The following is a 27,273-nucleotide window of genomic DNA, read 5'->3' as shown; positions in this document are numbered from 1 at the left end:
GTTAAAAACCAATTCTTTCTACTTAGCGAGAATATAAATATATCGGGAAAACCAATTGACCCCGATTTTATAAGACCTTCTATTTCTAGAACTTTTTCCGTAATTAAAATCAATTTCGTTCGAATCGTGTCGGAACTCACCGGCCAGTTATTGGTTCTTTCAATAGGCCTAGTAATGTAGATTAACATAGTTAAAAACCAGTCAGTTCTACCTTGCGAGAATATAAATATATCGGGAAAACCAATTAACCCCGATTTTATAAGACCTTCTATTTCTAGAACTTTTTCCGTAATTAAAATCAATTTCGTTCGGCTCGTGTCAGAGCTCACCGGCCAATTATTGGTTCTTTCAATAGGCCAAGTAATGAAGATTAACATAGTTAAAAACCAATCAGTTCTACCATGCGAGAATATAAATATATCGGGAAAACCAATTGACCCCGATTTTATAAGACCTATTTCGATAATTGTTTCCGTAATTAAAATCAATTTCGTTCGGCTCGTGTCGGAGCTCACCGGCCAGTTATTGGTTCTTTCAATAGGCCAAGTAATGAAGATTAACATAGTTAAAAACCAATCAGTTCTACCATGCGAGAATATAAATATATCGGCAAAACCAATTGACCCCGATTTTATAAGTCCTTCTATTTCTAGAACATTTTCCGTAATTAAAATCAATTTCGTTCGGCTCGTGTCGGAGTTCACCGGCGAGTTATTAGTTCTTTCAATAGGCCTAGTAATGCAGATTAACATAATTAAAAACCAATCAGTTCTACTTTGCCAAAATATATATATATCGGGAAAACCAATTGACCCCGATTTTATAAGACCTTCTATTTCGATAATTGTTTCCGTAATTAAAATCAATTTCGTTCGGCTCGTGTCGGAGCTCACCGGCCAGTTATTGGTTCTTTCGATAGGCCTAGTAATGCAGATTAACATAATTAAAAACCAATCAGTTCTACCTTGCGAGAATATAGATATATCGGCAAAACCAATTAACCCCGATTTTATAAGCCCTTCTTGTTCTAGAACTTTTTTCCGTAGTTAAAATCAATTTCATTCGGCTCGTGTCGGAGCTCACCGGCCAGTTATTGGTTCTTTCGATAGGCCTAGTAATGCAGATAAACATAATTAAAAACCAATCAGTTCTACCTTTCGAGAATATAAATATATCGGCAAAATCAATTGACCCCGATTTTATAAGACTTTCTATTTCGATAATTGTTTCCGTAATTAAAATCAATTTCGTTCGGCTCGTGTCGGAGCTCACAGGCCAATTATTGGTTCTTTCAATAGGCCAAGTAATGTAGATAAAAATAGTTAAAAACCAATCAGTTCTACCATGCGAGAATATAAATATATCGGGAAAACCAATTGACCCCGATTTTATAAGACCTATTTCGATAATTGTTTCCGTAAATAAAATCAATTTCGTTCGGCTCGTGTCGGAGCTCACCGGCCAGTTATTGGTTCTTTCGATAGGGGTAGTAATGTAAATTAACATAATTAAAAACCAATCAGATCTACCTTGCGAGAATATAATTATATCGGCAAAACCAATTGACCCCGATTTTATAAGACCTTCTATTTCTAGAACATTTTCCGTAATTAAAATCAATTTCGTTCGGCTCGTGTCGGAGTTCACCGGCGAGTTATTAGTTCTTTCAATAGGCCTAGTAATGCAGATTAACATAATTAAAAACCAATCAGTTCTACTTTGCCAAAATATATATATATCGGGAAAACCAATTGACCCCGATTTTATAAGACCTTCTATTTCGATAATTGTTTCCGTAATTAAAATCAATTTCGTTCGGCTCGTGTCGGAGCTCACCGGCCAGTTATTGGTTCTTTCTATAGGCCTAGTAATGCAGATTAACATAATTAAAAACCAATCAGTTCTACCTTGCGAGAATATAGATATATCGGCAAAACCAATTAACCCCGATTTTATAAGACCTTCTTGTTCTAGAACTTTTTTCCGTAGTTAAAATCAATTTCATTCGGCTCGTGTCGGAGCTCACCGGCCAAATATTGGTTCTTTGGATAGGCCTAGTAATGCAGATAAACATAATTAAAAACCAATCAGTTCTACCTTTCGAGAATATAAATATATCGGCAAAATCAATTGACCCCGATTTTATAAGACTTTCTATTTCGATAATTGTTTCCGTAATTAAAATCAATTTCGTTCGGCTCGTGTCGGAGCTCACAGGCCAATTATTGGTTCTTTCAATAGGCCAAGTAATGTAGATTAACATAGTTAAAAACCAGTCAGTTCTACCTTGCGATAATATAAATATATCGGGAAAACCAATTGACCCCGATTTTATAAGACTTTCTATTTCGAGAACTATTTCCGTAATTAAAATCAATTTCGTTCGGCTCGTGTCAGAGCTCACCGGCCAATTATTGGTTCTTTCAATAGGCCAAGTAATGAAGATTAACATAGTTAAAAACCAATCAGTTCTACCATGCGAGAATATAAATATATCGGGAAAACCAATTGACCCCGATTTTATAAGACCTATTTCGATAATTGTTTCCGTAATTAAAATCAATTTCGTTCGGCTCGTGTCGGAGCTCACCGGCCAGTTATTGGTTCTTTCAATAGGCCAAGTAATGAAGATTAACATAGTTAAAAACCAATCAGTTCTACCATGCGAGAATATAAATATATCGGCAAAACCAATTGACCCCGATTTTATAAGTCCTTCTATTTCTAGAACATTTTCCGTAATTAAAATCAATTTCGTTCGGCTCGTGTCGGAGTTCACCGGCGAGTTATTAGTTCTTTCAATAGGCCTAGTAATGCAGATTAACATAATTAAAAACCAATCAGTTCTACTTTGCCAAAATATATATATATCGGGAAAACCAATTGACCCCGATTTTATAAGACCTTCTATTTCGATAATTGTTTCCGTAATTAAAATCAATTTCGTTCGGCTCGTGTCGGAGCTCACCGGCCAGTTATTGGTTCTTTCGATAGGCCTAGTAATGCAGATTAACATAATTAAAAACCAATCAGTTCTACCTTGCGAGAATATAGATATATCGGCAAAACCAATTAACCCCGATTTTATAAGCCCTTCTTGTTCTAGAACTTTTTTCCGTAGTTAAAATCAATTTCATTCGGCTCGTGTCGGAGCTCACCGGCCAGTTATTGGTTCTTTCGATAGGCCTAGTAATGCAGATAAACATAATTAAAAACCAATCAGTTCTACCTTTCGAGAATATAAATATATCGGCAAAATCAATTGACCCCGATTTTATAAGACTTTCTATTTCGATAATTGTTTCCGTAATTAAAATCAATTTCGTTCGGCTCGTGTCGGAGCTCACAGGCCAATTATTGGTTCTTTCAATAGGCCAAGTAATGTAGATAAAATAGTTAAAAACCAATCAGTTCTACCATGCGAGAATATAAATATATCGGGAAAACCAATTGACCCCGATTTTATAAGACCTATTTCGATAATTGTTTCCGTAAATAAAATCAATTTCGTTCGGCTCGTGTCGGAGCTCACCGGCCAGTTATTGGTTCTTTCGATAGGGGTAGTAATGTAAATTAACATAATTAAAAACCAATCAGATCTACCTTGCGAGAATATAATTATATCGGCAAAACCAATTGACCCCGATTTTATAAGACCTTCTATTTCTAGAACATTTTCCGTAATTAAAATCAATTTCGTTCGGCTCGTGTCGGAGTTCACCGGCGAGTTATTAGTTCTTTCAATAGGCCTAGTAATGCAGATTAACATAATTAAAAACCAATCAGTTCTACTTTGCCAAAATATATATATATCGGGAAAACCAATTGACCCCGATTTTATAAGACCTTCTATTTCGATAATTGTTTCCGTAATTAAAATCAATTTCGTTCGGCTCGTGTCGGAGCTCACCGGCCAGTTATTGGTTCTTTCTATAGGCCTAGTAATGCAGATTAACATAATTAAAAACCAATCAGTTCTACCTTGCGAGAATATAGATATATCGGCAAAACCAATTAACCCCGATTTTATAAGACCTTCTTGTTCTAGAACTTTTTTCCGTAGTTAAAATCAATTTCATTCGGCTCGTGTCGGAGCTCACCGGCCAAATATTGGTTCTTTGGATAGGCCTAGTAATGCAGATAAACATAATTAAAAACCAATCAGTTCTACCTTTCGAGAATATAAATATATCGGCAAAATCAATTGACCCCGATTTTATAAGACTTTCTATTTCGATAATTGTTTCCGTAATTAAAATCAATTTCGTTCGGCTCGTGTCGGAGCTCACAGGCCAATTATTGGTTCTTTCAATAGGCCAAGTAATGTAGATTAACATAGTTAAAAACCAGTCAGTTCTACCTTGCGATAATATAAATATATCGGGAAAACCAATTGACCCCGATTTTATAAGACTTTCTATTTCGAGAACTATTTCCGTAATTAAAATCAATTTCGCTCGGCTCGTATCGAAGCTCACCGGCCAATTATTGGTTCTTTCAATAGGCCAAGTAATGTAGATTAACATAGTTAAAAACCAATCAGTTCTACCTTGCGAGAATATAAATATATCGGAAAAACCAATTGACCCCGATTTTATAAGACCTATTTCGATAATTGTTTCCGTAAATAAAATCAATTTCGTTCGGCTCGTGTCGGAGCTCACCGGCCAGTTATTGGTTCTTTCGATAGGCCTAGTAATGCAGATTAACATAATTAAAAACCAATCAGTTCTACCTTTCGAGAATATAAATATATCGGGAAAACCAATTGACCCCGATTTTATAAGACTTTCTATTTCTAGAACTTTTTCCGTAATTAAAATCAATTTCGTTCGGCTCGTGTCGGAGCTCACCGGCCAGTTATTGGTTCTTTCGATAGGCCTAGTAATGCAGATTAACATAATTAAAAACCAATCAGTTCTACCTTTCGAGAATATAAATATATCGGGAAAACCAATTGATCCCGATTTTATAAGACCTATTTCGATAATTGTTTCCGTAATTAAAATCAATTTCGTTCGGCTCGTGTCATAGCTCACCGGCCAATTATTGGTTCTTTCAATAGGCCAAGTAATGTAGATTAACATTGTTAAAAACCAATTCTTTCTACTTAGCGAGAATATAAATATATCGGGAAAACCAATTGACCCCGATTTTATAAGACCTTCTATTTCTAGAACTTTTTCCGTAATTAAAATCAATTTCGTTCGAATCGTGTCGGAACTCACCGGCCAGTTATTGGTTCTTTCAATAGGCCTAGTAATGTAGATTAACATAGTTAAAAACCAGTCAGTTCTACCTTGCGAGAATATAAATATATCGGGAAAACCAATTAACCCCGATTTTATAAGACCTTCTATTTCTAGAACTTTTTCCGTAATTAAAATCAATTTCGTTCGGCTCGTGTCAGAGCTCACCGGCCAATTATTGGTTCTTTCAATAGGCCAAGTAATGAAGATTAACATAGTTAAAAACCAATCAGTTCTACCATGCGAGAATATAAATATATCGGGAAAACCAATTGACCCCGATTTTATAAGACCTATTTCGATAATTGTTTCCGTAATTAAAATCAATTTCGTTCGGCTCGTGTCGGAGCTCACCGGCCAGTTATTGGTTCTTTCAATAGGCCAAGTAATGAAGATTAACATAGTTAAAAACCAATCAGTTCTACCATGCGAGAATATAAATATATCGGCAAAACCAATTGACCCCGATTTTATAAGTCCTTCTATTTCTAGAACATTTTCCGTAATTAAAATCAATTTCGTTCGGCTCGTGTCGGAGTTCACCGGCGAGTTATTAGTTCTTTCAATAGGCCTAGTAATGCAGATTAACATAATTAAAAACCAATCAGTTCTACTTTGCCAAAATATATATATATCGGGAAAACCAATTGACCCCGATTTTATAAGACCTTCTATTTCGATAATTGTTTCCGTAATTAAAATCAATTTCGTTCGGCTCGTGTCGGAGCTCACCGGCCAGTTATTGGTTCTTTCGATAGGCCTAGTAATGCAGATTAACATAATTAAAAACCAATCAGTTCTACCTTGCGAGAATATAGATATATCGGCAAAACCAATTAACCCCGATTTTATAAGCCCTTCTTGTTCTAGAACTTTTTTCCGTAGTTAAAATCAATTTCATTCGGCTCGTGTCGGAGCTCACCGGCCAGTTATTGGTTCTTTCGATAGGCCTAGTAATGCAGATAAACATAATTAAAAACCAATCAGTTCTACCTTTCGAGAATATAAATATATCGGCAAAATCAATTGACCCCGATTTTATAAGACTTTCTATTTCGATAATTGTTTCCGTAATTAAAATCAATTTCGTTCGGCTCGTGTCGGAGCTCACAGGCCAATTATTGGTTCTTTCAATAGGCCAAGTAATGTAGATAAAAATAGTTAAAAACCAATCAGTTCTACCATGCGAGAATATAAATATATCGGGAAAACCAATTGACCCCGATTTTATAAGACCTATTTCGATAATTGTTTCCGTAAATAAAATCAATTTCGTTCGGCTCGTGTCGGAGCTCACCGGCCAGTTATTGGTTCTTTCGATAGGGGTAGTAATGTAAATTAACATAATTAAAAACCAATCAGATCTACCTTGCGAGAATATAATTATATCGGCAAAACCAATTGACCCCGATTTTATAAGACCTTCTATTTCTAGAACATTTTCCGTAATTAAAATCAATTTCGTTCGGCTCGTGTCGGAGTTCACCGGCGAGTTATTAGTTCTTTCAATAGGCCTAGTAATGCAGATTAACATAATTAAAAACCAATCAGTTCTACTTTGCCAAAATATATATATATCGGGAAAACCAATTGACCCCGATTTTATAAGACCTTCTATTTCGATAATTGTTTCCGTAATTAAAATCAATTTCGTTCGGCTCGTGTCGGAGCTCACCGGCCAGTTATTGGTTCTTTCTATAGGCCTAGTAATGCAGATTAACATAATTAAAAACCAATCAGTTCTACCTTGCGAGAATATAGATATATCGGCAAAACCAATTAACCCCGATTTTATAAGACCTTCTTGTTCTAGAACTTTTTTCCGTAGTTAAAATCAATTTCATTCGGCTCGTGTCGGAGCTCACCGGCCAAATATTGGTTCTTTGGATAGGCCTAGTAATGCAGATAAACATAATTAAAAACCAATCAGTTCTACCTTTCGAGAATATAAATATATCGGCAAAATCAATTGACCCCGATTTTATAAGACTTTCTATTTCGATAATTGTTTCCGTAATTAAAATCAATTTCGTTCGGCTCGTGTCGGAGCTCACAGGCCAATTATTGGTTCTTTCAATAGGCCAAGTAATGTAGATTAACATAGTTAAAAACCAGTCAGTTCTACCTTGCGATAATATAAATATATCGGGAAAACCAATTGACCCCGATTTTATAAGACTTTCTATTTCGAGAACTATTTCCGTAATTAAAATCAATTTCGCTCGGCTCGTATCGAAGCTCACCGGCCAATTATTGGTTCTTTCAATAGGCCAAGTAATGTAGATTAACATAGTTAAAAACCAATCAGTTCTACCTTGCGAGAATATAAATATATCGGAAAAACCAATTGACCCCGATTTTATAAGACCTATTTCGATAATTGTTTCCGTAAATAAAATCAATTTCGTTCGGCTCGTGTCGGAGCTCACCGGCCAGTTATTGGTTCTTTCGATAGGCCTAGTAATGCAGATTAACATAATTAAAAACCAATCAGTTCTACCTTTCGAGAATATAAATATATCGGGAAAACCAATTGACCCCGATTTTATAAGACTTTCTATTTCTAGAACTTTTTCCGTAATTAAAATCAATTTCGTTCGGCTCGTGTCGGAGCTCACCGGCCAGTTATTGGTTCTTTCGATAGGCCTAGTAATGCAGATTAACATAATTAAAAACCAATCAGTTCTACCTTTCGAGAATATAAATATATCGGGAAAACCAATTGACCCCGATTTTATAAGACTTTCTATTTCTAGAACTTTTTCCGTAATTAAAATCAATTTCGCTCGGCTCGTATCGAAGCTCACCGGCCAATAATTGGTTCTTTCAATAGGCCAAGTAATGTAGATTAACATAGTTAAAAACCAATTCTTTCTACTTAGCGAGAATATAAATATATCGGGAAAACCAATTGACCCCGATTTTATAAGACCTTCTATTTCGATAATTGTTTCCGTAATTAAAATCAATTTCGTTCGACTCGTGTCGGAGCTCACCAGCCAATTATTGGTTCTTTCAATAGGCCAAGTAATGTAGATTAACATAGTTAAAAACCAATCAGTTCTACCTTGCGATAATATAGATATATCGGCAAAACCAATTGACCCCGATTTTATAAGACCTATTTCGATAATTGTTTCCGTAATTAAAATCAATTTCGTTCGGCTCGTGTCGGAGCTCACCGGCCAATTATTGGTTCTTTCAATAGGCCAAGTAATGTAGATTAACATTGTTAAAAACCAATTCTTTCTACTTAGCGAGAATATAAATATATCGGGAAAACCAATTGACCCCGATTTTATAAGACCTTCTATTTCTAGAACTTTTTCCGTAATTAAAATCAATTTCGTTCGGCTCGTGTCGGAACTCACCGGCCAGTTATTGGTTCTTTCAATAGGCCTAGTAATATAGATTAACATGGTTAAAAACCAATCAGTTCTACCTTGCGAGAATATAAATATATCGGGAAAACCAATTGACCCCGATTTTATAAGACTTTCTATTTCGAGAACTATTTCCGTAATTAAAATCAATTTCGCTCGGCTCGTATCGGAGCTCACCGGCCAATTATTGGTTCTTTCAATAGGCCAAGTTATGTAGATTAACATAGTTAAAAACCAATCAGTTCTACCTTGCGAGAATATAGATATATCGGCAAAACCAATTAACCCCGATTTTATAAGACCTTCTATTTCTAGAACTTTTTCCGTAATTAAAATCAATTTCGTTCGGCTCGTGTCGGAGCTCACCGGCCACTTATTGATTCTTTCGATAGGCCTAGTAATGCAGATTAACATAATTAAAAACCAATCAGTTCTACCTTGCGAGAATATAAATATATCGGGAAAACCAATTGACCCCGATTTTATAAGACCTTCTATTTCGATATCGTTTTCCGTAATTAAAATCAATTTCGCTCGGCTCGTGTCGGAGCTCACCGGCCAGTTATTGGTTCTTTCGATAGGCATAGTAATGCAGATTAACATAATTAAAAACCAATCAGTTCTACCTTGCGAGAATATAATTTTATCGGCAAAACCAATTGACCCCGATTTTATAAGACCTTCTATTTCTAGAACTTTTTCCGAAATTAAAATCAATTTCGTTCGGCTCGTGTTGGAGCTCACCGGCCAGTTATTGGTTCTTTCAATAGGCCTAGTAATGAAGATTAACATAGTTAAAAACCAATCAGTTCTACCTTGCGATAATATAGATATATCGGCAAAACCAATTGACCCCGATTTTATAAGACCTATTTCGATAATTGTTTCCGTAATTAAAATCAATTTCGTTCGGCTCGTGTCGGAGCTCACCGGCCAATTATTGGTTCTTTCAATAGGACAAGTAATGTAGATTAACATTGTTAAAAACCAATTCTTTCTACTTAGCGAGAATATAAATATATCGGGAAAACCAATTGACCCCGATTTTATAAGACCTTCTATTTCTAGAACTTTTTCCGTAATTAAAATCAATTTCGTTCGGCTCGTGTCGGAGCTCACCGGCCAGTTATTGATTCTTTCGATAGGCCTAGTAATGCAGATTAACATAATTAAAAACCAATCAGTTCTACCTTGCGAGAATATAAATATATCGGGAAAACCAATTGACCCCGATTTTATAAGACCTTCTATTTCGATATCGTTTTCCGTAATTAAAATCAATTTCGCTCGGCTCGTGTCGGAGCTCACCGGCCAGTTATTGGTTCTTTCGATAGGCATAGTAATGCAGATTAACATAATTAAAAACCAATCAGTTCTACCTTGCGAGAATATAATTTTATCGGCAAAACCAATTGACCCCGATTTTATAAGACCTTCTATTTCTAGAACTTTTTCCGAAATTAAAATCAATTTCGTTCGGCTCGTGTCGGAGCTCACCGGCCAGTTGTTGGTTCTTTCGATAGGCCTAGTAATGCAGATTAACATAGTTAAAAACCAATCAGTTCTACCTTGCGAGAATATAAATATATCGGGAAAACCAATTGACCCCGATTTTATAAGACTTTCTATTTCTAGAACTTTTTCCGTAATTAAAATCAATTTCGTTCGGCTCGTGTCGGAGCTCACCGGCCAGTTATTGGTTCTTTCGATAGGCCTAGTAATGCAGATTAACATAATTAAAAACCAATCAGTTCTACCTTTCGAGAATATAAATATATCGGGAAAACCAATTGACCCCGATTTTATAAGACTTTCTATTTCTAGAACTTTTTCCGTAATTAAAATCAATTTCGCTCGGCTCGTATCGAAGCTCACCGGCCAATAATTGGTTCTTTCAATAGGCCAAGTAATGTAGATTAACATAGTTAAAAACCAATCAGTTCTACCTTGCGAGAATAAAGATATATCGGCAAAACCAATTAACCCCGATTTTATAAGACCTTCTATTTCTAGAACTTTTTCCGTAATTAAAATCAATTTCGTTCAGCTCGTGTCGGAGCTCACCGGCCAATTATTGGTTCTTTCAATAGGCCAAGTAATGAAGATTAACATAGTTAAAAACCAATTCTTTCTACTTAGCGAGAATATAAATATATCGGGAAAACCAATTGACCCCGATTTTATAAGACCTTCTATTTCGATAATTGTTTCCGTAATTAAAATCAATTTCGTTCGACTCGTGTCGGAGCTCACCAGCCAATTATTGGTTCTTTCAATAGGCCAAGTAATGTAGATTAACATAGTTAAAAACCAATCAGTTCTACCTTGCGATAATATAGATATATCGGCAAAACCAATTGACCCCGATTTTATAAGACCTATTTCGATAATTGTTTCCGTAATTAAAATCAATTTCGTTCGGCTCGTGTCGGAGCTCACCGGCCAGTTGTTGGTTCTTTCGATAGGCCTAGTAATGCAGATTAACATAGTTAAAAACCAATCAGTTCTACCTTGCGAGAATATAAATATATCGGGAAAACCAATTGACCCCGATTTTATAAGACTTTCTATTTCTAGAACTTTTTCCGTAATTAAAATCAATTTCGTTCGGCTCGTGTCGGAGCTCACCGGCCAGTTATTGGTTCTTTCGATAGGCCTAGTAATGCAGATTAACATAATTAAAAACCAATCAGTTCTACCTTTCGAGAATATAAATATATCGGGAAAACCAATTGACCCCGATTTTATAAGACTTTCTATTTCTAGAACTTTTTCCGTAATTAAAATCAATTTCGCTCGGCTCGTATCGAAGCTCACCGGCCAATAATTGGTTCTTTCAATAGGCCAAGTAATGTAGATTAACATAGTTAAAAACCAATCAGTTCTACCTTGCGAGAATAAAGATATATCGGCAAAACCAATTAACCCCGATTTTATAAGACCTTCTATTTCTAGAACTTTTTCCGTAATTAAAATCAATTTCGTTCAGCTCGTGTCGGAGCTCACCGGCCAATTATTGGTTCTTTCAATAGGCCAAGTAATGAAGATTAACATAGTTAAAAACCAATTCTTTCTACTTAGCGAGAATATAAATATATCGGGAAAACCAATTGACCCCGATTTTATAAGACCTTCTATTTCGATAATTGTTTCCGTAATTAAAATCAATTTCGTTCGACTCGTGTCGGAGCTCACCAGCCAATTATTGGTTCTTTCAATAGGCCAAGTAATGTAGATTAACATAGTTAAAAACCAATCAGTTCTACCTTGCGATAATATAGATATATCGGCAAAACCAATTGACCCCGATTTTATAAGACCTATTTCGATAATTGTTTCCGTAATTAAAATCAATTTCGTTCGGCTCGTGTCGGAGCTCACCGGCCAATTATTGGTTCTTTCAATAGGCCAAGTAATGTAGATTAACATTGTTAAAAACCAATTCTTTCTACTTAGCGAGAATATAAATATATCGGGAAAACCAATTGACCCCGATTTTATAAGACCTTCTATTTCTAGAACTTTTTCCGTAATTAAAATCAATTTCGTTCGGCTCGTGTCGGAACTCACCGGCCAGTTATTGGTTCTTTCAATAGGCCTAGTAATGTAGATTAACATGGTTAAAAACCAATCAGTTCTACCTTGCGAGAATATAAATATATCGGGAAAACCAATTGACCCCGATTTTATAAGACTTTCTATTTCGAGAACTATTTCCGTAATTAAAATCAATTTCGCTCGGCTCGTATCGGAGCTCACCGGCCAATTATTGGTTCTTTCAATAGGCCAAGTTATGTAGATTAACATAGTTAAAAACCAATCAGTTCTACCTTGCGAGAATATAGATATATCGGCAAAACCAATTAACCCCGATTTTATAAGACCTTCTATTTCTAGAACTTTTTCCGTAATTAAAATCAATTTCGTTCGGCTCGTGTCGGAGCTCACCGGCCAGTTATTGATTCTTTCGATAGGCCTAGTAATGCAGATTAACATAATTAAAAACCAATCAGTTCTACCTTGCGAGAATATAAATATATCGGGAAAACCAATTGACCCCGATTTTATAAGACCTTCTATTTCGATATCGTTTTCCGTAATTAAAATCAATTTCGCTCGGCTCGTGTCGGAGCTCACCGGCCAGTTATTGGTTCTTTCGATAGGCATAGTAATGCAGATTAACATAATTAAAAACCAATCAGTTCTACCTTGCGAGAATATAATTTTATCGGCAAAACCAATTGACCCCGATTTTATAAGACCTTCTATTTCTAGAACTTTTTCCGAAATTAAAATCAATTTCGTTCGGCTCGTGTTGGAGCTCACCGGCCAGTTATTGGTTCTTTCAATAGGCCTAGTAATGAAGATTAACATAGTTAAAAACCAATCAGTTCTACCTTGCGATAATATAGATATATCGGCAAAACCAATTGACCCCGATTTTATAAGACCTATTTCGATAATTGTTTCCGTAATTAAAATCAATTTCGTTCGGCTCGTGTCGGAGCTCACCGGCCAATTATTGGTTCTTTCAATAGGCCAAGTAATGTAGATTAACATTGTTAAAAACCAATTCTTTCTACTTAGCGAGAATATAAATATATCGGGAAAACCAATTGACCCCGATTTTATAAGACCTTCTATTTCTAGAACTTTTTCCGTAATTAAAATCAATTTCGTTCGGCTCGTGTCGGAACTCACCGGCCAGTTATTGGTTCTTTCAATAGGCCTAGTAATGTAGATTAACATGGTTAAAAACCAATCAGTTCTACCTTGCGAGAATATAAATATATCGGGAAAACCAATTGACCCCGATTTTATAAGACTTTCTATTTCGAGAACTATTTCCGAAATTAAAATCAATTTCGCTCGGCTCGTATCGGAGCTCACCGGCCAATTATTGGTTCTTTCAATAGGCCAAGTTATGTAGATTAACATAGTTAAAAACCAATCAGTTCTACCTTGCGAGAATATAGATATATCGGCAAAACCAATTAACCCCGATTTTATAAGACCTTCTATTTCTAGAACTTTTTCCGTAATTAAAATCAATTTCGTTCGGCTCGTGTCGGAGCTCACCGGCCAGTTATTGATTCTTTCGATAGGCCTAGTAATGCAGATTAACATAGTTAAAAACCAATCAGTTCTACCATGCGAGAATATAAATATATCGGGAAAACCAATTGACCCCGATTTTATAAGACTTTCTATTTCGAGAACTTTTTCCGTAATTAAAATCAATTTCGTTCGGCTCGTGTCGGAGCTCACCGGCCAGTTATTGGTTCTTTCGATAGGCCTAGTAATGCAGATTAACATAATTAAAAACCAATCAGTTCTACCTTGCGAGAATATAAATATATCGGGAAAACCAATTGACCCCGATTTTATAAGACCTTCTATTTCGATATCGTTTTCCGTAATTAAAATCAATTTCGCTCGGCTCGTGTCGGAGCTCACCGGCCAGTTATTGGTTCTTTCGATAGGCATAGTAATGCAGATTAACATAATTAAAAACCAATCAGTTCTACCTTGCGAGAATATAATTTTATCGGCAAAACCAATTGACCCCGATTTTATAAGACCTTCTATTTCTAGAACTTTTTCCGAAATTAAAATCAATTTCGTTCGGCTCGTGTTGGAGCTCACCGGCCAGTTATTGGTTCTTTCAATAGGCCTAGTAATGAAGATTAACATAGTTAAAAACCAATCAGTTCTACCATGCGAGAATATAAATATATCGGGAAAACCAATTGACCCTGATTTTATAAGACCTTCTATTTAGATAATTTTTTCCGTAATTAACATCAATTTCGTTCGACTCGTGTCGGAGCTCACCGGCCAATTATTGGTTCTTTCAATAGGCCAAGAATGTAGATTAACATAGTTAAAAACCAATCAGTTCTACCTTGCGAGAATATAGATATATCGGCAAAACCAATTAACCCCAATTTTATAAGACCTTCTATTTCTAGAACTTTTTCCGTAATTAAAATCAATTTCGTTCGGCTCGTGTCGGAGCTCACCGGCCAGTTGTTGGATCTTTCGATAGGCCTAGTAATGCAGATTAACATAGTTAAAAACCAATCAGTTCTACCATGCGAGAATATAAATATATCGGGAAAACCAATTGACCCCGATTTTATAAGACCTTCTATTTCGATAATTGTTTCCGTAATTAAAATCAATTTCGTTCGGCTCGTGTCGGAGCTCACCGGCCAATTATTGGTTCTTTCAATAGGCCAAGTAATGAAGATTAACATAGTTAAAAACCAATCAGTTCTACCATGCGAGAATATAAATATATCGGGTAAACCAATTGACCCCGATTTTATAAGACCTATTTCGATAATTGTTTCCGTAATTAAAATCAATTTCGTTCGGCTCGTGTCATAGCTCACTGGCCAATTATTGGTTCTTTCAATAGGCCAAGTAATGTAGATTAACATTGTTAAAAACCAATTCTTTCTACTTAGCGAGAATATAAATATATCGGGAAAACCAATTGACCCCGATTTTATAAGACCTTCTATTTCGATAATTGTTTCCGTAATTAAAATCAATTTCGTTCGGCTCGTGTCGGAGCTCACCGGCCAGTTATTGGTTCTTTCGATAGGCCTAGTAATGTAGATTAACATAGTTAAAAACCAGTCAGTTCTACCTTGCGAGAATATAAATATATCGGGAAAACCAATTGACCCCGATTTTATAAGACTTTCTATTTCGAGAACTATTTCCGTAATTAAAATCAATTTCGCTCGGCTCGTATCGAAGCTCACCGGCCAATTATTGGTTCTTTCAATAGGCCAAGTAATGTAGATTAACATTGTTAAAAACCAATTCTTTCTACTTAGCGAGAATATAAATATATCGGGAAAACCAATTGACCCCGATTTTATAAGACCTTCTATTTCGATAATTGTTTCCGTAATTAAAATCAATTTCGTTCGGCTCGTGTCGGAGCTCACCGGCCAGTTATTGGTTCTTTCGATAGGCCTAGTAATGTAGATTAACATAGTTAAAAACCAGTCAGTTCTACCTTGCGAGAATATAAATATATCGGGAAAACCAATTGACCCCGATTTTATAAGACTTTCTATTTCGAGAACTATTTCCGTAATTAAAATCAATTTCGCTCGGCTCGTATCGAAGCTCACCGGCCAATTATTGGTTCTTTCAATAGGCCAAGTAATGTAGATTAACATTGTTAAAAACCAATTCTTTCTACTTAGCGAGAATATAAATATATCGGGAAAACCAATTGACCCCGATTTTATAAGACCTTCTATTTCGATAATTGTTTCCGTAATTAAAATCAATTTCGTTCGGCTCGTGTCTCAGCTCACCGGCCAGTTGTTGGTTCTTTCGATAGGCCTAGTAATGCAGATTAACATAGTTAAAAACCAATCAGTTCTACCATGCGAGAATATAAATATATCGGGAAAACCAATTGACCCCGATTTTATAAGACCTTCTATTTCGATAATTGTTTCCGTAATTAAAATCAATTTCGTTCGGCTCGTGTCGGAGCTCACCGGCCAATTATTGGTTCTTTCAATAGGCCAAGTAATGAAGATTAACATAGTTAAAAACCAATCAGTTCTACCATGCGAGAATATAAATATATCGGGTAAACCAATTGACCCCGATTTTATAAGACCTATTTCGATAATTGTTTCCGTAATTAAAATCAATTTCGTTCGGCTCGTGTCATAGCTCACCGGCCAATTATTGGTTCTTTCAATAGGCCAAGTAATGTAGATTAACATTGTTAAAAACCAATTCTTTCTACTTAGCGAGAATATAAATATATCGGGAAAACCAATTGACCCCGATTTTATAAGACCTTCTATTTCTAGAACTTTTTCCGTAATTAAAATCAATTTCGTTCGGCTCGTGTCGGAACTCACCGGCCAGTTATTGGTTCTTTCAATAGGCCTAGTAATGTAGATTAACATGGTTAAAAACCAATCAGTTCTACCTTGCGAGAATATAAATATATCGGGAAAACCAATTGACCCCGATTTTATAAGACTTTCTATTTCGAGAACTATTTCCGTAATTAAAATCAATTTCGCTCGGCTCGTATCGGAGCTCACCGGCCAATTATTGGTTCTTTCAATAGGCCAAGTTATGTAGATTAATATAGTTAAAAACCAATCAGTTCTACCTTGCGAGAATATAGATATATCGGCAAAACCAATTAACCCCGATTTTATAAGACCTTCTATTTCAAGAACTTTTTCCGTAATTAAAATCAATTTCGTTCGGCTCGTGTCGGAGCTCACCGGCCAGTTATTGATTCTTTCGATAGGCCTAGTAATGCAGATTAACATAGTTAAAAACCAATCAGTTCTACCATGCGAGAATATAAATATATCGGGAAAACCAATTGACCCCGATTTTATAAGACTTTCTATTTCGAGAACTTTTTCCGTAATTAAAATCAATTTCGTTCGGCTCGTGTCGGAGCTCACCGGCCAGTTATTGGTTCTTTCGATAGGCCTAGTAATGCAGATTAACATAATTAAAAACCAATCAGTTCTACCTTGCGAGAATATAATTTTATCGGCAAAACCAATTGACCCCGATTTTATAAGACCTTCTATTTCTAGAACTTTTTCCGAAATTAAAATCAATTTCGTTCGGCTCGTGTTGGAGCTCACCGGCCAGTTATTGGTTCTTTCAATAGGCCTAGTAATGAAGATTAACATAGTTAAAAACCAATCAGTTCTACCATGCGAGAATATAAATATATCGGGAAAACCAATTGACCCTGATTTTATAAGACCTTCTATTTAGATAATTTTTTCCGTAATTAAAATCAATTTCGTTCGACTCGTGTCGGAGCTCACCGGCCAATTATTGGTTCTTTCAATAGGCCAAGTAATGTAGATTAACATAGTTAAAAACCAATCAGTTCTACCTTGCGAGAATATAGATATATCGGCAAAACCAATTAAACCCAATTTTATAAGACCTTCTATTTCTAGAACTTTTTCCGTAATTAAAATCAATTTCGTTCGGCTCGTGTCGGAGCTCACGGGCCAGTTGTTGGTTCTTTCGATAGGCCTAGTAATGCAGATTAACATAGTTAAAAACCAATCAGTTCTACCATGCGAGAATATAAATATATCGGGAAAACCAATTGACCCCGATTTTATAAGACCTTCTATTTCGATAATTGTTTCCGTAATTAAAATCAATTTCGTTCGGCTCGTGTCGGAGCTCACTGGCCAATTATTGGTTCTTTCAATAGGCCAAGTAATGAAGATTAACATAGTTAAAAACCAATCAGTTCTACCATGCGAGAATATAAATATATCGGGTAAACCAATTGACCCCGATTTTATAAGACCTATTTCGATAATTGTTTCCGTAATTAAAATCAATTTCGTTCGGCTCGTGTCATAGCTCACCGGCCAATTATTGGTTCTTTCAATAGGCCAAGTAATGTAGATTAACATTGTTAAAAACCAATTCTTTCTACTTAGCGAGAATATAAATATATCGGGAAAACCAATTGACCCCGATTTTATAAGACCTTCTATTTCGATAATTGTTTCCGTAATTAAAATCAATTTCGTTCGGCTCGTGTCGGAGCTCACCGGCCAGTTATTGGTTCTTTCGATAGGCCTAGTAATGTAGATTAACATAGTTAAAAACCAGTCAGTTCTACCTTGCGAGAATATAAATATATCGGGAAAACCAATTGACCCCGATTTTATAAGACTTTCTATTTCGAGAACTATTTCCGTAATTAAAATCAATTTCGCTCGGCTCGTATCGAAGCTCACCGGCCAATTATTGGTTCTTTCAATAGGCCAAGTAATGTAGATTAACATAGTTAAAAACCAATCAGTTCTACCTTGCGAGAATAAAGATATATCGGCAAAACCAATTAACCCCGATTTTATAAGACCTTCTATTTCTAGAACTTTTTCCGTAATTAAAATCAATTTCGTTCGGCTCGTGTCGGAGCTCACCGGCCAATTATTGGTTCTTTCAATAGGCCAATTAATGAAGATTAACATAGTTAAAAACCAATTCTTTCTACTTAGCGAGAATATAAATATATCGGGAAAACCAATTGACCCCGATTTTATAAGACCTTCTATTTCGATAATTGTTTCCGTAATTAAAATCAATTTCGTTCGACTCGTGTCGGAGCTCACCAGCCAATTATTGGTTCTTTCAATAGGCCAAGTAATGTAGATTAACATAGTTAAAAACCAATCAGTTCTACCTTGCGATAATATAGATATATCGGCAAAACCAATTGACCCCGATTTTATAAGACCTATTTCGATAATTGTTTCCGTAATTAAAATCAATTTCGTTCGGCTCGTGTCGGAGCTCACCGGCCAATTATTGGTTCTTTCAATAGGCCAAGTAATGTAGATTAACATTGTTAAAAACCAATTCTTTCTACTTAGCGAGAATATAAATATATCGGGAAAACCAATTGACCCCGATTTTATAAGACCTACTATTTCTAGAACTTTTTTCGTAATTAAAATCAATTTCGTTCGGCTCGTGTCGGAACTCACCGGCCAGTTATTGGTTCTTTCAATAGGCCTAGTAATGTAGATTAACATGGTTAAAAACCAATCAGTTCTACCTTGCGAGAATATAAATATATCGGGAAAACCAATTGACCCCGATTTTATAAGACTTTCTATTTCGAGAACTATTTCCGTAATTAAAATTAATTTCGCTCGGCTCGTATCGGAGCTCACCGGCCAATTATTGGTTCTTTCAATAGGCCAAATTATGTAGATTAACATAGTTAAAAACCAATCAGTTCTACCTTGCGAGAATATAGATATATCGGCAAAACCAATTAACCCCGATTTTATAAGACCTTCTATTTCTAGAACTTTTTCCGTAATTAAAATCAATTTCGTTCGGCTCGTGTCGGAGCTCACCGGCCAGTTATTGATTCTTTCGATAGGCCTAGTAATGCAGATTAACATAGTTAAAAACCAATCAGTTCTACCATGCGAGAATATAAATATATCGGGAAAACCAATTGACCCCGATTTTATAAGACTTTCTATTTCGAGAACTTTTTCCGTAATTAAAATCAATTTCGTTCGGCTCGTGTCGGAGCTCACCGGCCAGTTATTGGTTCTTTCGATAGGCCTAGTAATGCAGATTAACATAATTAAAAACCAATCAGTTCTACCTTGCGAGAATATAAATATATCGGGAAAACCAATTGACCCCGATTTTATAAGACCTTCTATTTCGATATCGTTTTCCGTAATTAAAATCAATTTCGCTCGGCTCGTGTCGGAGCTCACCGGCCAGTTATTGGTTCTTTCGATAGGCATAGTAATGCAGATTAACATAATTAAAAACCAATCAGTTCTACCTTGCGAGAATATAATTTTATCGGCAAAACCAATTGACCCCGATTTTATAAGACCTTCTATTTCTAGAACTTTTTCCGAAATTAAAATCAATTTCGTTCGGCTCGTGTTGGAGCTCACCGGCCAGTTATTGGTTCTTTCAATAGGCCTAGTAATGAAGATTAACATAGTTAAAAACCAATCAGTTCTACCATGCGAGAATATAAATATATCGGGAAAACCAATTGACCCTGATTTTATAAGACCTTCTATTTAGATAATTTTTTCCGTAATTAAAATCAATTTCGTTCGACTCGTGTCGGAGCTCACCGGCCAATTATTGGTTCTTTCAATAGGCCAAGTAATGTAGATTAACATAGTTAAAAACCAATCATTTCTACCTTGCGAGAATATAGATATATCGGCAAAACCAATTAACCCCAATTTTATAAGACCTTCTATTTCTAGAACTTTTTCCGTAATTAAAATCAATTTCGTTCGGCTCGTGTCGGAGCTCACGGGCCAGTTGTTGGTTCTTTCGATAGGCCTAGTAATGCAGATTAACATAGTTAAAAACCAATCAGTTCTACCATGCGAGAATATAAATATATCGGGAAAACCAATTGACCCCGATTTTATAAGACCTTCTATTTCGATAATTGTTTCCGTAATTAAAATCAATTTCGTTCGGCTCGTGTCGGAGCTCACCGGCCAATTATTGGTTCTTTCAATAGGCCAAGTAATGAAGATTAACATAGTTAAAAACCAATCAGTTCTACTATGCGAGAATATAAATATATCGGGTAAACCAATTGACCCCGATTTTATAAGACCTATTTCGATAATTGTTTCCGTAATTAAAATCAATTTCGTTCGGCTCGTGTCATAGCTCACCGGCCAATTATCGGTTCTTTCAATAGGCCAAGTAATGTAGATTAACATTGTTAAAAACCAATTCTTTCTACTTAGCGAGAATATAAATATATCGGGAAAACCAATTGACCCCGATTTTATAAGACCTTCTATTTCGATAATTGTTTCCGTAATTAAAATCAATTTCGTTCGGCTCGTGTCGGAGCTCACCGGCCAGTTATTGGTTCTTTCGATAGGCCTAGTAATGTAGATTAACATAGTTAAAAACCAGTCAGTTCTACCTTGCGAGAATATAAATATATCGGGAAAACCAATTGACCCCGATTTTATAAGACTTTCTATTTCGAGAACTATTTCCGTAATTAAAATCAATTTCGCTCGGCTCGTATCGAAGCTCACCGGCCAATTATTGGTTCTTTCAATAGGCCAAGTAATGTAGATTAACATAGTTAAAAACCAATCAGTTCTACCTTGCGAGAATAAAGATATATCGGCAAAACCAATTAACCCCGATTTTATAAGACCTTCTATTTCTAGAACTTTTTCCGTAATTAAAATCAATTTCGTTCGGCTCGTGTCGGAGCTCACCGGCCAATTATTGGTTCTTTCAATAGGCCAATTAATGAAGATTAACATAGTTAAAAACCAATTCTTTCTACTTAGCGAGAATATAAATATATCGGGAAAACCAATTGACCCCGATTTTATAAGACCTTCTATTTCGATAATTGTTTCCGTAATTAAAATCAATTTCGTTCGACTCGTGTCGGAGCTCACCAGCCAATTATTGGTTCTTTCAATAGGCCAAGTAATGTAGATTAACATAGTTAAAAACCAATCAGTTCTACCTTGCGATAATATAGATATATCGGCAAAACCAATTGACCCCGATTTTATAAGACCTATTTCGATAATTGTTTCCGTAATTAAAATCAATTTCGTTCGGCTCGTGTCGGAGCTCACCGGCCAATTATTGGTTCTTTCAATAGGCCAAGTAATGTAGATTAACATTGTTAAAAACCAATTCTTTCTACTTAGCGAGAATATAAATATATCGGGAAAACCAATTGACCCCGATTTTATAAGACCTTCTATTTCTAGAACTTTTTTCGTAATTAAAATCAATTTCGTTCGGCTCGTGTCGGAACTCACCGGCCAGTTATTGGTTCTTTCAATAGGCCTAGTAATGTAGATTAACATGGTTAAAAACCAATCAGTTCTACCTTGCGAGAATATAAATATATCGGGAAAACCAATTGACCCCAATTTTATAAGACTTTCTATTTCGAGAACTATTTCCGTAATTAAAATTAATTTCGCTCGGCTCGTATCGGAGCTCACCGGCCAATTATTGGTTCTTTCAATAGGCCAAATTATGTAGATTAACATAGTTAAAAACCAATCAGTTCTACCTTGCGAGAATATAGATATATCGGCAAAACCAATTAACCCCGATTTTATAAGACCTTCTATTTCTAGAACTTTTTCCGTAATTAAAATCAATTTCGTTCGGCTCGTGTCGGAGCTCACCGGCCAGTTATTGATTCTTTCGATAGGCCTAGTAATGCAGATTAACATAGTTAAAAACCAATCAGTTCTACCATGCGAGAATATAAATATATCGGGAAAACCAATTGACCCCGATTTTATAAGACTTTCTATTTCGAAAACTTTTTCCGTAATTAAAATCAATTTCGTTCGGCTCGTGTCGGAGCTCACCGGCCAGTTATTGGTTCTTTCGATAGGCCTAGTAATGCAGATTAACATAATTAAAAACCAATCAGTTCTACCTTGCGAGAATATAAATATATCGGGAAAACCAATTGACCCCGATTTTATAAGACCTTCTATTTCGATATCGTTTTCCGTAATTAAAATCAATTTCGCTCGGCTCGTGTCGGAGCTCACCGGCCAGTTATTGGTTCTTTCGATAGGCATAGTAATGCAGATTAACATAATTAAAAACCAATCAGTTCTACCTTGCGAGAATATAATTTTATCGGCAAAACCAATTGACCCCGATTTTATAAGACCTTCTATTTCTAGAACTTTTTCCGAAATTAAAATCAATTTCGTTCGGCTCGTGTTGGAGCTCACCGGCCAGTTATTGGTTCTTTCAATAGGCCTAGTAATGAAGATTAACATAGTTAAAAACCAATCAGTTCTACCATGCGAGAATATAAATATATCGGGAAAACCAATTGACCCTGATTTTATAAGACCTTCTATTTAGATAATTTTTTCCGTAATTAAAATCAATTTCGTTCGACTCGTGTCGGAGCTCACCGGCCAATTATTGGTTCTTTCAATAGGCCAAGTAATGTAGATTAACATAGTTAAAAACCAATCAGTTCTACCTTGCGAGAATATAGATATATCGGCAAAACCAATTAACCCCGATTTTATAAGACCTTCTATTTCTAGAACTTTTTCCGTAATTAAAATCAATTTCGTTCGGCTCGTGTCGGAGCTCACCGGCCAGTTGTTGGTTCTTTCGATAGGCCTAGTAATGCAGATTAACATAGTTAAAAACCAATCAGTTCTACCATGCGAGAATATAAATATATCGGGAAAACCAATTGACCCCGATTTTATAAGACCTTCTATTTCGATAATTGTTTCCGTAATTAAAATCAATTTCGTTCGGCTCGTGTCGGAGCTCACCGGCCAATTATTGGTTCTTTCAATAGGCCAAGTAATGAAGATTAACATAGTTAAAAACCAATCAGTTCTACCATGTGAGAATATAAATATATCGGGAAAACCAATTGACCCCGATTTTATAAGACCTATTTCGATAATTGTTTCCGTAATTAAAATCAATTTCGTTCGGCTCGTGTCATAGCTCACCGGCCAATTATTGGTTCTTTCAATAGGCCAAGTAATGTAGATTAACATTGTTAAAAACCAATTCTTTCTACTTAGCGAGAATATAAATATATCGGGAAAACCAATTGACCCCGATTTTATAAGACCTTCTATTTCTAGAACTTTTTCCGTAATTAAAATCAATTTCGTTCGAATCGTGTCGGAACTCACCGGCCAGTTATTGGTTCTTTCAAAAGGCCTAGTAATGTAGATTAACATAGTTAAAAACCAGTCAGTTCTACCTTGCGAGAATATAAATATATCGGGAAAACCAATTGACCCCGATTTTATAAGACTTTCTATTTCGAGAACTATTTCCGTAATTAAAATCAATTTCGCTCGGCTCGTATCGAAGCTCACCGGCCAATTATTGGTTCTTTCAATAGGCCAAGTAATGTAGATTAACATAGTTAAAAACCAATCAGTTCTACCTTGCGAGAATAAAGATATATCGGCAAAACCAATTAACCCCGATTTTATAAGACCTTATATTTCTAGAACTTTTTCCGTAATTAAAATCAATTTCGTTCGGCTCGTGTCGGAGCTCACCGGCCAGTTATTGATTCTTTCGATAGGCCTAGTAATGCAGATTAACATAGTTAAAAACCAATCAGTTCTACCATGCGAGAATATAAATATATCGGGAAAACCAATTGACCCCGATTTTATAAGACCTATTTCGATAATTGTTTCCGTAATTAAAATCAATTTCGTTCGGCTCGTGTCGGAGCTCACCGGCCAGTTATTGGTTCTTTCAATAGGCCTAGTAATGTAGATTAACATAGTTAAAAACTACTTTGCTAGAATATAATTATATCGGCAAAACCAATTGACCCCGATTTTATAAGACCTTCTATTTCTAGAACATTTTCCGTAATTAAAATCAATTTCGTTCGGCTCGTGTCGGAGTTCACCGGCGAGTTATTAGTTCTTTCAATAGGCCTAGTAATGCAGATTAACATAATTAAAAACCAATCAGTTCTACTTTGCCAAAATATATATATATCGGGAAAACCAATTGACCCCGATTTTATAAGACCTTCTATTTCGATAATTGTTTCCGTAATTAAAATCAATTTCGTTCGGCTCGTGTGTGAGCTCACCGGCCAGTTATTGGTTCTTTCGATAGGCCTAGTAATGCAGATTAACATAATTAAAAACCAATCAGTTCTACCTTGCGAGAATATAGATATATCGGCAAAACCAATTAACCCCGATTTTATAAGACCTTCTTGTTCTAGAACTTTTTTCCGTAGTTAAAATCAATTTCATTCGGCTCGTGTCGGAGCTCACCGGCCAGTTATTGGTTCTTTCGATAGGCCTAGTAATGCAGATAAACATAATTAAAAACCAATCAGTTCTACCTTTCGAGAATATAAATATATCGGCAAAATCAATTGACCCCGATTTTATAAGACTTTCTATTTCGATAATTGTTTCCGTAATTAAAATCAATTTCGTTCGGCTCGTGTCGGAGCTCACAGGCCAATTATTGGTTCTTTCAATAGGCCAAGTAATGTAGATTAACATAGTTAAAAACCAATCAGTTCTACCATGCGATAATATAAATATATCGGGAAAACCAATTGACCCCGATTTTATAAGACCTATTTCGATAATTGTTTCCGTAAATAAAATCAATTTCGTTCGGCTCGTGTCGGAGCTCACCGGCCAGTTATTGGTTCTTTCGATAGGCCTAGTAATGCAGATTAACATAATTAAAAACCAATCAGTTCTATCTTGCGAGAATAAAATTGTATCGGCAAAACCAATTGACCCCGATTTTATAAGACCTTCTATTTCTAGAACATTTTCCGTAATTTAAATCAATTTCGTTTGGCTCGTGTCGGAGCTCATCGGCCAGTTATTAGTTCTTTCAATAGGCCTAGTAATGTAGATTAACATAGTTAAAAACCAATCAGTTCTACTTTGCTAGAATATAAATAAATCGGCAAAACCAATTGACCCCGATTTTATAAGACCTTCTATTCCTAGATCATTTTCCGTAATTAAAATCAATTTCGTTCGGCTCGTGTTGGAGTTCACCGGCGAGTTATTAGTTCTTTCAATAGGCCTAGTAATGCAGATTAACATAATTAAAAACCAATCAGTTCTATCTTGCGAGAATATAATTATATCGGCAAAACCAATTGACCCCGATTTTATAAGACCTTCTTTTTCTAGAACTTTTTCCGTAATTAAAATCAATTTCGTTCGGCTCGTGTCGGAGCTCACCGGCCAATTATTGGTTCTTTCAATAGGCCAAGTAATGAAGATTAACATAGTTAAAAACCAATTCTTTCTACTTAGCGAGAATATAAATATATCGGGAAAACCAATTGACCCCGATTTTATAAGACCTTCTATTTCGATAATTGTTTCCGTAATTAAAATCAATTTCGTTCGACTCGTGTCGGAGCTCACCAGCCAATTATTGGTTCTTTCAATAGGCCAAGTAATGTAGATTAACATAGTTAAAAACCAATCAGTTCTACCTTGCGATAATATAGATATATCGGCAAAACCAATTGACCCCGATTTTATAAGACCTATTTCGATAATTGTTTCCGTAATTAAAATCAATTTCGTTCGGCTCGTGTCGGAGCTCACCGGCCAATTATTGGTTCTTTCAATAGGCCAAGTAATGTAGATTAACATTGTTAAAAACCAATTCTTTCTACTTAGCGAGAATATAAATATATCGGGAAAACCAATTGACCCCGATTTTATAAGACCTTCTATTTCTAGAACTTTTTCCGTAATTAAAATCAATTTCGTTCGGCTCGTGTCGGAACTCACCGGCCAGTTATTGGTTCTTTCAATAGGCCTAGTAATGTAGATTAACATGGTTAAAAACCAATCAGTTCTACCTTGCGAGAATATAAATATATCGGGAAAACCAATTGACCCCGATTTTATAAGACTTTCTATTTCGAGAACTATTTCCGTAATTAAAATTAATTTCGCTCGGCTCGTATCGGAGCTCACCGGCCAATTATTGGTTCTTTCAATAGGCCAAGTTATGTAGATTAACATAGTTAAAAACCAATCAGTTCTACCTTGCGAGAATATAGATATATCGGCAAAACCAATTAACCCCGATTTTATAAGACCTTCTATTTCTAGAACTTTTTCCGTAATTAAAATCAATTTCGTTCGGCTCGTGTCGGAGCTCACCGGCCAGTTATTGATTCTTTCGATAGGCCTAGTAATGCAGATTAACATAGTTAAAAACCAATCAGTTCTACCATGCGAGAATATAAATATATCGGGAAAACCAATTGACCCCGATTTTATAAGACTTTCTATTTCGAGAACTTTTTCCGTAATTAAAATCAATTTCGTTCGGCTCGTGTCGGAGCTCACCGGCCAGTTATTGGTTCTTTCGATAGGCCTAGTAATGCAGATTAACATAATTAAAAACCAATCAGTTCTACCTTGCGAGAATATAAATATATCGGGAAAACCAATTGACCCCGATTTTATAAGACCTTCTATTTCGATATCGTTTTCCGTAATTAAAATCAATTTCGCTCGGCTCGTGTCGGA

This window comes from Leiobunum rupestre, chromosome 4 (assembly GCF_980474605.1).
Source record: "Leiobunum rupestre chromosome 4, qqLeiRupe1.1.hap1, whole genome shotgun sequence".
Lineage (NCBI taxonomy): Eukaryota > Metazoa > Arthropoda > Arachnida > Opiliones > Sclerosomatidae > Leiobunum > Leiobunum rupestre.
Note: the sequence above shows the minus strand (reverse complement) of the source record.